Here is a 16,361-nt window from a genome sequence, read left to right as displayed (position 1 = left end):
ATTTATTATATTTCCTTCTCTTATCTTCCTTTCAATCTTCAAGGAATATTTAATCTCTCATCAATCTTACTATACAACTTATTAGGTATTTAATTACTTAGACCCAATGGCATATACTTAAAGTTGCCATCATATCCAAAACTGCTTCTTCAATCTTTATCTTGTCTACAATGTCCAATGTGTCACTTGATAAATTTGAAATCTTCCATAACTATACTCCCCCAAGTAATCTCACATAGTTCATCTATATTCTGAGGTGGCTTGTGCATTGCAATTCTGAATCATCTTGTGTCTTCTAACTCAGTCCTCTCTTCATCATCTTCCTAATCATCTTTATGAGTAACAACCCTTCTCCTTTACTTCTTTGTAGGATTACTTGGCTCAACTTTCATTATTGACATATTCTTTCTCTTTGTCAATATCTTCCTTTGAGAAGGGTTAGTAGTTATATCTACTCCTTTCTTTGGCTCAGCCATAGTTGTAGTAGATGCCCTAATCCTTTGCCTTGTGACAATTTGCATTGAAGGGAATAGCTTGGTAACCAATTTTTAATCATTCTTTCCTAAGGCTTGGCATGCACTATCTCTTTTCCTTGTCCTTATACTTCCTTTTCTTCATTTCCTTCTTCCTCTTCTTCACTAGATACATCCTCACCTTTACCCTCAATGATTTGAAATGGTACCTCTTATTCATCTACTTCACCAAATATTTTATCCAAACTCTTTATCATTCCTTTTCTTTTCTTCTCTATTTTGGGAGCATTGATATATATATAGTGATCTTCACCTTTTCTATCTCATATATGTTGAATGGCATAGAATCATTATCAATATGTTCATTTAATAATGTAGTTATTGCAACTGCAGCTTCATCTATGTTTATCACATAGGATAATGATCTCAACCATGTCATCTTGGCTATCGTTTCTTGAATGTAAGTCTTGCCCATGTCAACTAGAAATAAAATGTCATCATAATATTTGTTCACTAGGGATCCATAAATCCTTGGCCTATTTTTCATCTTCCTTGTACATTCTTCAAAATATCTATCCAGAACCTTCTCAAAATTATCTCCCAATTGCTTAATGAATTCATTAATTTGATGAGTGACTGGCTTCTTCTTGTTCAAAGTAACATTAATAATGGTAGAAAAATAATTTTGTACTTAAAACAATATACAAAAAAGGCATGAACCAAACTTACACATAGGTTTTTTTCCTTTTTTGATACTCTCCAAATTCTTAGCTAATTGTGTCAATTGAAGGTCAGAAAGGTAATAGTTATGACCTTTCTTTACAATTTTCAATGTAATATCAACTGCAACAAAAGGAACACTATCTTGTCAGCTAAACTAATAAAATTTATGAGCAATGACCCTCATTGTAAACTCAATCTCTACATCAGTAATGGTGGGACTAGACATGCCTCACTTATTCCATATTGTTAGTGTGTTTGCCTCAATCACGTGCTTTCTCTAGATAAAAATTGTCTTCACTTTATCCATAAGAGGATATATCTAGTAACTTAGTGTATGATTTGTCTAGTGTTATCAATTGGTCCACCTTCCAAGAATATCCTGATGTCTTTAATTTGGCTCCAAATAATATTACTCCACTCAATTTTGAAAACCTATAGAAAATTTAGGGCATGAGTTAATGCTTTCGTAGAAATATTTTTTTCGTCTTTCTTCAATTTGTCATCAATGAAAACTTCTCATAAGCACTCCTCAACTTGAAATTTTATATCTCACCATTTTTACACATGTAACAAGATCTCACATCATGAATCAAGATGACTCTTGGTAGGATCGAGGATAGGGCACTTGATGTATCCCCTTTCATCACAATTTCTGGATAAGTTTTGAACTTAGGTGGATTAACAACTTCATTCCCTACTAATTTAAATATACTAACCTTTGATTAGATCTTCTTCTCCACTATAGATAAACTAAATGGCATTATGTCACCTAGGGTTTGATCTATCAAAATTATTCTTTACTCAGTCGTAATGTAAATCTCACAAATCTTCTCACAACACTAATGACATGTAGTAAATCTTCACAAACTCACACAAATTTTCTCAAATTCTATATTCTCTTGAAAAATTGAATGCAATGTGGCTAGAATGATTGGAAAAATTTTCTATACAGGTCAAAAATTTAGATTAGGAAATCATTAATGCTTCATACATAAAGTGGGTGCAATAAAAGTTGTCTCTATTAGAAAATAAATTCCACCAAGATAACTAAGAGGGGGGGGAGGTGAATCAATTATCCAACTATTAAAAAATTTATCAACCTTTTTAATCCTTAGAATTGTAAAAAATCTAATCAGCAACCATAAGAAGATACACTACACAATAACACTAGATATGTTAACTAGGAAAACCCTTGATCAAAGGGAAAACCTCGGCGGGGATGGTACCCACAAAATGATGTACTAATATAAAATTTCCTTGTAAGAGGATGGCATCTATTAGGAGCCAATGAAATACATTCAATACATATCAGTCCCTATTCAGATATTTTGAATCCTTGTTAGAAGATTCCAAGCCTATTAAGGGTTGTGCCAACCCTATTAGGAGTTGTGTCGATCCTGTTAGGAGTTGTAGAAGGCAGAGAGATCCACTGTCCAAACTGCTTCAAGGTTAAGATCACTAAACTCACTATCTAACTGATCTATGTATTATTCCTTAAAAAATAATAGAAATGAATAACTTGAAATCCTTTGTCCTGTTTACTAGACCAATCCTTTTCTAATCTTAATACCAAATCACCAACTCCACATCTAATAATCCATTGGATTTCTTACTCGCATTTACCAAGTACTTTGTACATCACACTTGAATCCACACTTGATTACTATTTCATCAAAAGGAAAATAACCTTCCTTTATACAACATCCTCAAAATAATTACTTGAGTTGGCCTTAAGGCTTTCTCAATTAATTATAATTGGAACTTATTAAGATAAAAAATCATTTTGCACTTACACAACACTATTGGTTCATAGTATTTACAACTTCTCATACGTGTGATCTCTGACCTTCTACACTCATTGATGTCATCATCAAGTTGTCTATTATCACTTTCAAGATGTGTTTATCATGATTCTATCCATGTTAAGAGATACAATCCAAACATCAAAAACTATAGGTGTAAATAAGTATTTAGTTATTACACTTTACTTAAGTTTACTTAGGTCAATGCATTATTTTATTATTTATTAGTTTGACACCTAGGAGTTTCCATACTCATATGAGTTGTCATGTTGATAACATAGATTTAAAAAACTCTAATTTAACACATGGTGTCTACAACACTGAAGTTTGCATAATTAACTGAGTTGTCATGTAGACAACATAGTAGTTTGCACTCTTAATTAAGCATATAATGTCTACAACATAATTTTACATGACAAAACTTTGTAGGCTTATCCTCTCATCATCACACTAACTCATGTGCTTAGTTGTGAGGCTTATCATTTTGCTAACTCCTAGACATTCTAGAAGCATTCCAAAGGCCTTTATATTCAGGCACTCTTAGTGTGTATGTACATCAATTAAATATCATATTGTTATTTTGATCACACTTTGATCCATTTTGTGCTTGTGCTTGAGTTCCTTGATCTTGGGTAATTTTTCCCTAAGAAAAATTCTTACATGGTATCAGAGATGAGGGAATTTCTCTTCACATAGCCATTGGAAACTATTTTCTTGCTTCACCTCTTGGAGGACCTTGACCCAAATCCAGAGTATCGTAGTCATTGGGAGCATCTAGGGCCAAAGCAGACCTTGACATTGTGTTTGGAATGTCAATTCGATGAAATTTGAGTATAAATTTGCCTACCTTAGGCCATAGTCAAATTTGAGGCAATTTTTTTTTGCAAACTAGCACCCGAAGGCCCAATTTGTAAATTCAAAACCAAGTGGTGAAATCTTGGCCCTTGCAGGTTAATCTGTGAAATATTCCATTTATTTTAGTGGACTACACATTATACTCCATAGTCTGGCAGACCACTAGTAGGCCACACATTCCTCCAACAAATTCTACAACAAGTCCACGGGCAACTTTGTGCTTTGGTTAATCACCGCCAGCTTTTGTTGTTATACACTTGTAGGGTGTACCCATACTGAATGTGGGATTTTTAATCCCTTCCCACTAGCATTTTCAAAGACTTCCCCCTAGTGTCTAGTGAAGACTTCCCCTCGGCAGTAAATACTTCCTCTAATAAGTGTTGCATTTTTGACTCACTGTGGCCAAGCTTTTCTAGCACTGTGGCTTCGCCAGCCTCGACCATTAACCCTCCCGACATCTATATTTTTTGGTGTCATCTGCTACAAACTCCCAACACCAACAAGCTTTCAACAATGACACCTCCAACTACCATCCACATATTTCTAACATTGTTAAACTTTTGGCATCCTTCCTAGCCACCGCTAGTCCAACTTGTAAAAATAGTGCAATGCTCCACGCTGCCAACTTAGCCTCCACACCGATAGCGCAGTCAAAGCAACATGGTTGTATACCTCAATGCCACATCAGCCAACTTACACATCACCTAGTCACTCATCATCCTATGTCATCATCGAATCACCCTGCCATGTCAACCTTCCGTACATCCATACAATTGATGTCAGTAGTTGATGTCATTGCCATGTCACTCGATGACCTTTTTCTGCTAACATAAGCATTTTATTGTATTAAAATTGATGACCATTTTACCATCATCTATAGGCCAAATTGCACTACCATGATGTTCATTTGATCGTCAAATTTAACCTCGTAGTTTGCTGCCTAGAACCCTCTCCAGATATAGTTTTGATTTTACAATTCAACTTTCAGAGGCCATATCTTAGTCATTTAGACTCCAAATTAGGTGTGATTTTTTTTTTTTTTGGGTAGAATTCCTTGAAATTTTTAGTGGTGATATTATTTTCTAGTTTTGGTGCATAGATTGGTTAGAAATTGCATTTTTGGTGGTTGTACTTGTCCAATCTTGCATTTTGCAACTTTAAATGCTTTGTATAGGCTCATCTAGACACATTTTTAGGTTCCATTTTTTTTGAAAGTGCTTTATTTTTTGTCTACTTTCTAGATCTATAATCAGATTATAGGGTTGTCTGGACAAAACTATCACTTTCAGAAATAGGTCCTTTTCTACTTTATATTACTTTGATTGCTCTTCAAAATTGTTGTACATCTAAGCTACATTGCAAAGTGCCAAATTTGAACCTCAAAAGGTAGTTGTAAATAAAAACATTAAAATTCCACTTTGTAAATTTTGACATGTGGCCTATTGTACATACACTACATATTAATTGCCAAAAGCATCATTTTTTTTTTTGGGAGCGGGGGGGTCGTCTTTGATTGAGTGAATAGGGGGGTGTGTCTTGTGTTCTTGTGTTTCTCTTTCTCTCTTTTGTGCTCTTTTGATTTTTTGCATCATGGATTCACCTAAAACTCCACTTCTAACTTCACATAACTATACTACATGGAAAGATATTATATGGAGTAGATTAATGAGAAAATATTTAAATCTATATGTTGATGGTACAATTACAAAACCCACTGATGCTATAACACTAATTGATTGGAAAATTAAAGATGATCAGGCTTTAGGAATCATTTAGAGTTGTCTTCATAGAGATCTCTTCTTCCACATTTCCAACTTTAAGGAAGCCAAGGGTGCTTGGGACAAACTTGAAGGGTTATATGGTAAGGTGGATAAGGAGAAGAGATTCCAGATTGAGGATGCCCTACTTCTATTAGATCTTAAGAATTTTGACACAATTCAAGACTAAGTCGATAAGCCCAATGAATTGAGAGCACCACTCAAAGATTGTGGTAATCCCATGAAAGATGATCGATTGATTCATCACATCTTGAAGAGGCTACCTTCAAAGTATGCATCTTTTATTTCAAGTTACAACACTCATAGGTTGAACATGGGAAGTGCCTTCACTAAGCCTTCATTTGATGCATTTGTAGAAATGTTGATGTTGGAACAATCCAAGTTGATAGATTTGGGAATTCTCAAGTCATCAAAGACAAAGGCATTGGTGGCTAGAAATGAGAACCAATCAAATCAAGGCAGAAAAATTTCTACCAATAGCAAGAAAAATTAGTGGAAGCAAAAATCACAATTAGAGACACAAAAATCTACCTCCTCATAGCAAGGAAATTCTTCTTCCAACAAGAAGGGAAACAATAATAAGAAGGATAAACTGTTTTGTGCATATTGTAAGAAACCGAATCATGATGAGCATCATTGCAAGACTAGGAGAATTGATGAGTTGGAAAACCTACATAGGAAGAAAAAAATCAATGTGCCAAATGTTTTCAAGGATTCAAATCCATCCACTTCAAAGGAAAAAGGGCAAGCACTTATTGTTGGTTCAAGTTCTTCAAGGGAATGGATTCTTGACTCAGGTGCTTCATTGTTAGTCTCAGAATGGTTTTGACATTTGAGTGCCAACACACTTAACCATTTTCTACATTGGAGCTGAGCACACTATGTATGTCGAGTCAGGAAATCCAATAGGTGCTGAGTGATCTTCAAGTGCCAAGCAACCTTCAGGTACCAAGAAGCCTTCAGGTGCTGAGTGAAGATTAGGTACCGAGTGAAGATCAAGTGCTGAATGACTTTAGGTGCCGAGCATGATACAAGTACCAAGTGATATTTGAGTGCCAAGTCACAAACAATGTCGAGCAATACATAAATGCAACAGGAGCCGAGTAAGCTAGTTTGTTATAAGTGTTGAGCATTTGGAATTGGATACACTTGCCCAAATGATGAACCTTCATCATGAACTCAATATGAAATATATTGAGATCTCTACCTTAAACATGCAGAATGAACAACTGCAGAATGAATTCAATAGAGAAAAAGAAATAGCAGAGAATCTCAACAAGTCAAGTGAAGCCATCAAGTACTTTGAATAGTTGATGAAATTCTCAAGATCAGACCATGATACATCAGGACTTGGATACAACAGCACTGAAGTAGGGAATCATCAAAGACTGTTGAGCAAAAAGGTGACAAAGGTAAGGATTCTAAACCCACTTGTCATTATTGTAATAAAAAGGGGCATACTACTAATGTTTGCAGGAGTAGAAGAATCAATTAGCCAAACACACCCAAAAGCAAGAGTTATTGTCACAAGTGCAACATTTAAGGACATATGACACAAGATTGTAGATCCAAAGTCACAAGGACACAAAGATTTGATGGAAATTGTCATAATTGTAAGAAGTACGGACATAGAGCATTTGAATGAAGATCAAAGCCTATGTGGACATCAAATCAACCAGCAAAAACAAAAGGAAATGGAAGTCACTACCATTGGGACTATAACACCAAGTATAGATTTCATTATTGCCAAGAATATGGATATATCCCTGAAAACTGTATAAGAACACACTTCAAAGGAAATTATAGCAGGTGGCTAAGTCAAACCACTTGTTTCAGCTGCCTAAAAACTGGTCATATCAGCAGAAACTGTCGTACAAGGTCCAAAGCACCAAAAATTGAATCCAACAAAGGAAAAGAAAAGATTGATGTCGAGAAAATAAGAAGACAAATTAATAAGACTTGGAAGAAGAAAGATGAGTGCGGCACATCAAGTGGAGGAATCACTTCATCCAATGGGTCAAGTGATCACACTTTATCAAACTAAGCATAAGAGAAGTGTATGGGACTAATATACAAAGTTACATCATACACTAATCCCAAGACAAAGAAGTACTAAGAAGAAGAAATAAGCATGAGACAAGATGCCAAAAAAAAAAAAAAAATTTATAAATGATGATGCCAAGCTATCTTTGGATGTTGAATAAAACTCCAATACATGTTGAGTTCCTAACAGCGACTGAGTTGATGACTGATGCCAACTTGAGTAACTCCTATGGAAGCCAAGTAAAGTGGAAATGTAGTGCAAGATGAGTAATGTTAAAATCCTTCAGAAGTGGAGTTGGAATTTCAACATTTAATGCGAAGAAAATAGGGTATATTATCACGATTCCAATCATTTTTCCTCATTGCAATCAAGAAGCAAAGAAGAGAAAGAGAGCAGAGCAACTTCATAATAGAGAATCTAGTATTCTAAGAAGTTTACAACCTCTTACAACACATTTTCATCAATCTTGAGGTATTTTCAGTTGTGCCGAGCTACGCAATTTAATATTTTTGTGTAAAGGAAACCCTAGTTTGCACAAATGGCTTCAAGTTCTAAGAAAACCTAGGACAAAGAATTGTTTGAAGTCCAACTAGTATCTAATCAGGTTAGGTAGCTTGATTTTTTTCCCATTCCTGAAGTTTCATAAAAGAACGATCCCGCCAGAGCCCTTTCTTGCATACCCCCAAATCTTGTTATGGTTGAGGATGTAAGGATATGCTACAATTGTAGGATAGGACCCATAGGTGATATGGAAATAAGAAAAGCCTTTACGAAGCTATGTGTCGATGGAGCCTTGAAAGATGAATACAAAATTTTTGAAAGGAAGTGTTTAACATTAGTTTTGAGTTTTCCCACCATATTTAAGAAAGAATGGATCAGACTTGTGTTGAGCAGAATTCATGATGGTAGTTTGTGGTTAGAAGATGTCTCTGTCAATATCACAAAAAGAATCATTCATGGGGTAATTGGATATCCTACCCTAGATCAGTTCAAGACCTTCAAGAAGTGAATCCCGAGGAGGTTATTGAAAAGAACATAGGTTCTCAATGGAACAAAAGAGGAATGACAATTCACACCATTCAGGATCCTCTAGTTGAGTTTGTTGTTAGAGTTATTGCCCACAAATTCTATCAATCCAGTAGACTCAACAATGTGCCATGTATTGCAGTAGATGTAGGTTAAAAATTGGTGAAAAAGGATCATACTTATGATCTTGTAGAACTGCAACTACAATAGATTAATGAAAACCTAGCAGCTATAAGAAGGACAAAGGGTGCCCAATGCAAACTTGGTGCAATTTTGGTTTGTATATTCTTTTATGTTTAGAATGAATTTCTCTCATTTGGAAAAGTTACATGGAGAAATGATATAACTATCATATCCCAAATTAATGAATATATAGAACAAATGGGAGACAATTTTGATACCCTAATGACAAGCTATTTTGAGGATTTAAAGAAATCCATAAAGCAAAGGGTAAGAATACCAGTTTCCTTAGTGGAAAAACATACTAATGATATATACTTCTTAGTTGATATTGATTTTACCTATATCCAATTAGTAATTCCAAGGATAAGATGGCGAAGACCATTTGGTTATGAGATCAACATAGATGAAGCGTCTGCAGCAATAACTGCATCATTGGCAGAAGAGATAGATAAGAGTGCCCCACATTTTGGCACTTATGATGTAGTAAGGTCAAAGATAAATATGGAGTTAAAGACTGCCTCCACATTGAAGAAGAAAGATAAATTGATGAAGAAAATTAAGAAGAAATTTGGTGAAGGAATAGAGGCTGAAGCAAAAGAAGAAGATGATGATGACGATGATGATGAAGAGGATGAACAAGAGCAGGGCCAAATAGAATTAACTCAAGGCCTAGCTGAAGGCAAGGAGGAAGGTACTGAGGAAGAAGAAGCCAAGGAAGCACCAACTAAAGCCGAACTAAAGAAAAGAAAGGCAACATAATAGCCTCCAGCTCAGCCCAAACCAAAGAAAACTATCATGCCATCAGCACAAAAGCCAACAACTAGAGCTGCAACAAGGGCCTCCACACAAAAAGCTAAAGAGGAAGCTACAAAGAAGAAAAAAATCAAGAAGACACAGGAAGAGCTAAGGAAAATAAGAAAATATGTGGCTCAACCTGATACTGATGAAGAAGATCAATCTAAAAAGGTAAGTCATTTTTCAATTGATACATTATGTAAAAAGATTGGAAATGGAGACTTAAGCAACATAAATAAAGTTGATTTCAATAAGTTCACTAAAGATGAACAAAATAGAATAGAAGAATCAGTTTATGGAATGATGGCATAGTTCAAGTATACTCCTCTTGAACTAGATGGACAATTTCCAAATGAACTATCTAAAATTGTAGAAGACAAATGGAATTTTTGTTTGAAAATGGAGAAGGAGATGAGAGAATCAACCCTAGCAAGCATACTGCCTGATTTGACTAAGAAGCAAATAGAGAAAGTAGTCAAAAGGCATAATACTAGGTTTACACCTAAGTACAGGGTGTTCTTCATTCTCCAAAACAAAATCGAAGAAATTGTACAAAGAACAACAAAATCATGGAAGAATTTGTACAAAAAGATTGAAGATTTTCTTGAAGAAGAATACAAGGAAGAATCTATAGCTCAGCCAGAAGAGAGAAGAAAAAAGAGAGAAGAGAAGACAGAAGTAGAGAAAGGAGAAGAAGAAAAGAAGGAAGAAGAAAAGAAAGAAGAAGAAGGAAGAAGGGAAAAGAAAAGAAAGATGGAGAGGAGAAATAAATAGAGGAGGAGGTGACACAAAAGCAAGATGAAATAGCAATAGCTGAGAAGGAGTAGCAACAAGACCAGAGTGTGCAAGACACACAATTGCCACCCTCTAGCCCTCCTCATGTACACATCACACCTGTAGCAACAATAACTATACATGATGTTCCTGACACTTCTGCTCAGAACATCAATCCATTAACTGCAAAGGATCTCAAAAGCATCCTTGACCAATCCATGCAACAAGAAAGATTATGTACAGATCCAGTATTGGTTAGTGTCGATGAATTACAAAAACTAGTAGAAAACACAGTTAGAGATAAGGTGAATCCACAAGAACCACCTTCCTTCATCTCTATAGCTACTATTGGTCAACTTCAAATGCTAATAGTTGTTTCATTAGGCATAATTAACACCACAATACAAAAGCCAAGTGAAGTAGGAGAAAAAGAAGTAAAACAAACAGGAAAGACTATTACATCTGATCCTACAGCACAAACACAAGGTGCACTTCCTAAAATTACTATAATTGATCAAGGTAGACAGCAGGAGGAGAAAATAGAGGAAACCCCTAAAGAGCAGGAGGCAATACAAACATTGATAAATTTTCCTACCTTAGGGACTCCTTCACAACATCCACTACAAATATCTGCACCAAGATCAAGTTCTACAAAAGTTGCAAGAGTACTTCACTATGGAGATCTTGAATTAGATGAGGAAACAGTCATACCAAGTTATGACTCAAAAACAATAAGCATTGATCAAATCAATGAGGTGTAGGAAGCATTAAATAGAAGAAAGAGGCAAGAGATACTCAGGAAGGAGTATAAACAAAAGCAAACACTGCATGAGATTAAAGACATCTTTATGGATGTCTTCAATTTGCAGTCACCAGATGAGCCAAAGCATATCATGGAACAATTGATAGATATTGTTGACCAAGTGACAAATGCAGAACAAGAGACAAATTCAAAACTTATGGAATGGTCTGAAAAAAAATTTCAAGGGAAAGTTAATGAGAAAATATCTAGTGAAATTGCACTTTCACAGGTTGAATTGGCAAAGGTAATAGACAAAGTGAAAAAGGTACTTGAGAATATATTCTGATTATACAAAAAGTTGTGTGACTTTTCATACTTCACACAGGAGACAAGCCAAAAGATAATGAGCATGGAGAGGAATTTGAATATTTCAAGCATGCAGCTACCAAAAGATCCAACTCAAAGTTAGAAGCATTTTGTTCAAACGCTTCACACTCATAAAGAAATAGCTATATTAACAACAGAAGAGGCCACCATCAAGGCAAAACTGATACAGCTCCAATCCTCCATTATCCCACATTTGGAAGTACTCCATAAAGAATAGGTCTATGTTGAAGCTGTTCTTAAGAAAGATCCTAATCTTTCTACTTCAGAAGGACTTATTCACCTTCCTACAGAGACTACCATCCAGCACAAGTCATTGGAAATTGCTTTTCATAATTGGGATGCAACTCTCAGGATGATTATGGAGGTAAATAGCACATTTTTGGCAAAATATGGTATTAACCCTTAAAAACCTTTGACATAAGTGTCAAAAAGGGGGAGACAAGATGAATGGGGAAGACAAGATGAATGAGGGAGACAAGGAGACAAGTTAACAGGGGGAGACAAGATAAAAGGGGAGCATGATATACAACATAAAATTTTGGTTAACAAGATAGCATAGATTATGGCACAATCAACTCAGGGGGAGTTACAATAATTTTGAGATATATATTGTAAGTTACAAAATTTTGATCAAGGTTTTAAAACCTCTGTATGTATACCGAGCAGATTAGTGAATGTACTCATAAGGTCAGTTAAGTGTATTTGTCACTCATGTCAAAGGGGGAGATTGTTAGTCTTAGAATGGTTTTGACATTTGAGTGCCAACACATTTAACCATTTTCTACACTAGAGTCGAGCATACTACGTATGTCGAGCCACAACATGAGCCGAGTCAGGAAATCCAACAGGTGCCGAGTAGCCTTCAAGTGTCGAGTGAAGATTAGGTGTTGAGTGAAGATCAAGTGCCAAATCACTTTAGGTGTTGAACATGATATAAGTACCGAGTGATATTTGAGTGCCGAGTGAACATTCCAATAGCTAGCAACAAAATTGAACATTCCAATAGCCAGTGAAAAATCCCAAAAAAGCCAAAAATAGCTGAAGAAAGCCAAAATCATTCCAGCTAAGTCCAAAGTCAAAAAGTGAAAAAAATAAAGAAAAATAAAGCGTCCACTGGTGAAAACTTGGCAATTCAAGCGCCTTGGACAAGTACAATGATGAAAACTTGGCAAACAAGTGTCATGCATAATCTAGCCATCCCCAGCTTAGCCTATCATCCTCATGCTTTTGGTCACATCTTGTCATCTAGCTCCATCTTCCAATTTATCCCCCTATCTTTCATCCTCTAGCTTTTATCTATTACTATCCACTTATCTTCTACAACCTCACCCAATTATCCCAGCTATCATCCATCTCCCTAGCACCTTAAGCTTTTCCATCCTAGCTTCAATCCTATCACATCCATCATAAGACCTCCTTTCGCATGTCATCCTCTGACTGGGGGCACTATATTCCTTAGAGATCTTATCTTGTCCATCCTCCCTTGTCATTGGTATCTCACTCTAGGCTATCCTCATGCAAATCCAATATCATCCTCTCATTAGCCATTCACTCTAGTGCCATCTATCAGCTCAGCTACCACCAACCTTAGCATTGTCCCCATCCTTGGTCACACATCTATCATCATCATTGGATGCATCTTGCCAAATCCATATCTTTCGCTATCACCTCATCCTTAGCTTCTGCATCTTGCACCAACTTGAGCCATCCCACTATCTTATCATCCGAAGATCCTATATAGCTTATAAATAATCTTGTATCCAACGCTTGTATCATAGCTTGTATATCCAATCTTGTTCAAAACAACTTGTACATTTGTACCATATCTCAGTCCATCAGCTTGTACATCTTCTTTAGCTTAGTACCATTGTATCTATCCAACTTTTGTGTCAGTTCATCCTTGATCAGCATCTTGTACACATCGCACAAATCTTGGTTAGCTATTATAATGCATCCTTTAGCTAGATCTCCTGTCATCAAAGTGTTATCCTTCTCAGTTCAGCTTGCCCAGTGCATCACTCATCCAAATCCACCAGCTTAGGTGCTCTCTGATAGATCCTTGTAAGATATAGCTTTCCTCATGTCTGATCTTGGTCCGTTAGTACCTCGTCCTACCCATCTCATTGGCAAACAGTTCTCTTTTAGATTTTTGCTTTCTTTTGATTTGGAATCTTCCCTTTTGGGTCTTGAAATATATTTTCCAAGCAATCTTTTTGTTCCCTCCTCAAGGTTGCCATGATCTTCCATATCATGGTATGCTGCGAATGGGGCACTCTGAGCGTACAGTTTTGATCAAGTCTTTTGTTTTTTTTTTTTTTCTTGTGGGTTACCTAGAGTCGGTTCCACGCTATTTCCTTCGGATTTCATGTGTGATACTGGGGCAATCCTTGTGTGTTTATTTTGATTCAGTCCGTCAGTCCTCTAGACGGTTGGTGACATGGCCTTGATGTTCTTGGTAACCTTGGCAATTAACCAACAGTCCTATAGCAAATCTAGTGCTCAACTACATGGTGGTACTTGTCTTTGAAGTATCCCCCTACTCCAAAAGCTTAAATGGATTCCCTTCATCTCCATTATCCCCCATCCATATCCAGCATCTGTCTCTCCTACCCTAGCTTACGCATCAGTATCTCTTTGAATCAATCTTCACTTTTAGCTTTAGGGATCCACAATCCTAGTCTTAGGGATCCACCAATCCAATCAATCCACCAAGCCTCATCTTTCGAGATCCACAATCCTAGTCCTAGGGATCTCCAAAACCCATCTTTCGCCAATCTGACTCTTTGAAATCCTGTTGCATCATCTTTATAATCGCCTCATCCTTCTCCCTATCCTAGATTCCTTTTTATAGCACTCTTCTCCTTCATCCTCCACCTTCTGTAAAGTCTTAAGCTTGCTTCCTCTTGTGCATCTGATTCTCCTTTATCATTCTTCCATAGTGAGAGTTTGAGCTAATTCAGCCCCTTCTCTTTGCCAATCTGAGTCTCCTTTGTTATCCCAAATTCTTGTATTTTTCAAAAAGTCGTCAAGCCTCATTTTCTCTCCCCATCGCCTTCTTGAGGGGGCATCTCATATTCTAGTCTCTCCTTCTTATCCAAGACTGGGGCAACTTTGTTGCTAAAACATCTTCCTCGTGTCGTTTATATTCAAACTTCTTTGAAATAGTGTTATCTCAAGAGTATGTCAAAGAGGGGAAAAATGTAGACACCTAAAAAATCTTTTAGAAAATAAAGTATTATTATTTTCTGAAAAGTCCCTGATGACATCATAATTTATTAATTATTTTATGCCATTAAATCCCTTTATCTTAATTAAAAATATTTAATTAAGGAATCCCTCCCAAAAATGTTTAATTCTTATTTAAACATTATTTCCTTATTTATTAATTATTTAATTAATAAATTAACCAAAAATTTCAAAATAAATAATTTATTTATTTTTTGCCCAAAACTTGGCCAATTTCCTTAAGACTACTAACCTCTTCCAAAATCTTCTAATCCTTCTTTAATTTTGATTAAAGGCTAATCCCATCATTTCCTACCCCTAATCTCAACTCAAAATATTTAATTAAGATTAAATAATAATCTTCATGTTTATTTAAAATATTTTAATAAATATCTCCTCAACCCAAACCCTTGAAATAAATAAAATTTTATTTATTTTCTAAAAACCTTATTTATCCTCATCCTAGGAAGTTCTAGATTCTTCTAGAAAGCCTTCATCCTCATCCAAAGCCTAGACTCTTCTAGAAGATGTCAATCCTTATCTTTGACCCTAATCCTTATCTCCCCCGTAACCTTGTCACATTCCCTAAACATGGGTTAAGACTTGCTAACCCAAGCCAAAGCCAACAAATATCTCCTCCTTCACCCACCCTCATTAAATGCCATCCACTTTCCCATCTCTAAGAAGCCTAATCTAATCTTAACCCAAGCCTAATCCAAGACTTAATCATTTGCATTCCTAAGTCAAGCTTAAGACTTTCTTAATCCAACCCAAGTTTTAGTGATTGGTAGGGGCATTTAATCAGGTTTTGCAGGTCCAAGGAAGCAAGAAGAATATGAAGCAAGAGTTATTTGCAAACATTCTAATGGGATTTAGAGTGTTTTCATATTTTTCAAGCTTATAGGTGGACAGAGCACTTGGAATTCTTCTTCCTCTTCTTGTCTATATTCTTCTTCTATTCCGTCTACTTCTTCTTCTTCTTCTTGTGGGATCTTGGGCATTTTTTAATTTTTTTTAGGGAGAAAAATCATACACACCTTATTTTAGTGCTTAAAATGAACCCCCAAATCATACTTAAATCCATTAAAAAACTAAAAATTTGCAAAAAAAGCTTTTAACAAATGAAACTAAATCAATCCAATCATTTGCATCCTTGCAACATCAAGGTTTTAGATGCATTCATGCAAAGTTAGGAACACTTCATTTTTGGAAACTTAGAAAGAACTTCAAGTTTCCATTTCAAAAGGTTCAAAATCAACACTAAGTGCACACAAAATTCTAAATCAAACTCAAAACATCAATCAGGGATAAAATGAACTTCATTTGCAAATATTTTAAAGTTCTTTTAAAATCTCATGAAAACTAAGAGTCCTAAATGGTTGCCAAAATTGTCCTAAAAGATTTTTTATTTGTTCCAAACAAATGTCTTGTTGCAAAATATTGAATGTTTCCTAGGTTTTTCATGCATCAAAACAATTTAAGAATTTCATTTTTGGGCTTAAAACATGTAAACTAGAACACAAAATCTTGAATCAAAACCAAAGTCCAAAGAGT

Source organism: Cupressus sempervirens, chromosome 5, assembly GCF_028749045.1.
Source record: "Cupressus sempervirens isolate cs-2001-9-10 chromosome 5, ASM2874904v1, whole genome shotgun sequence".
Lineage (NCBI taxonomy): Eukaryota > Viridiplantae > Streptophyta > Pinopsida > Cupressales > Cupressaceae > Cupressus > Cupressus sempervirens.
This window is presented reverse-complemented; position numbering follows the sequence as displayed.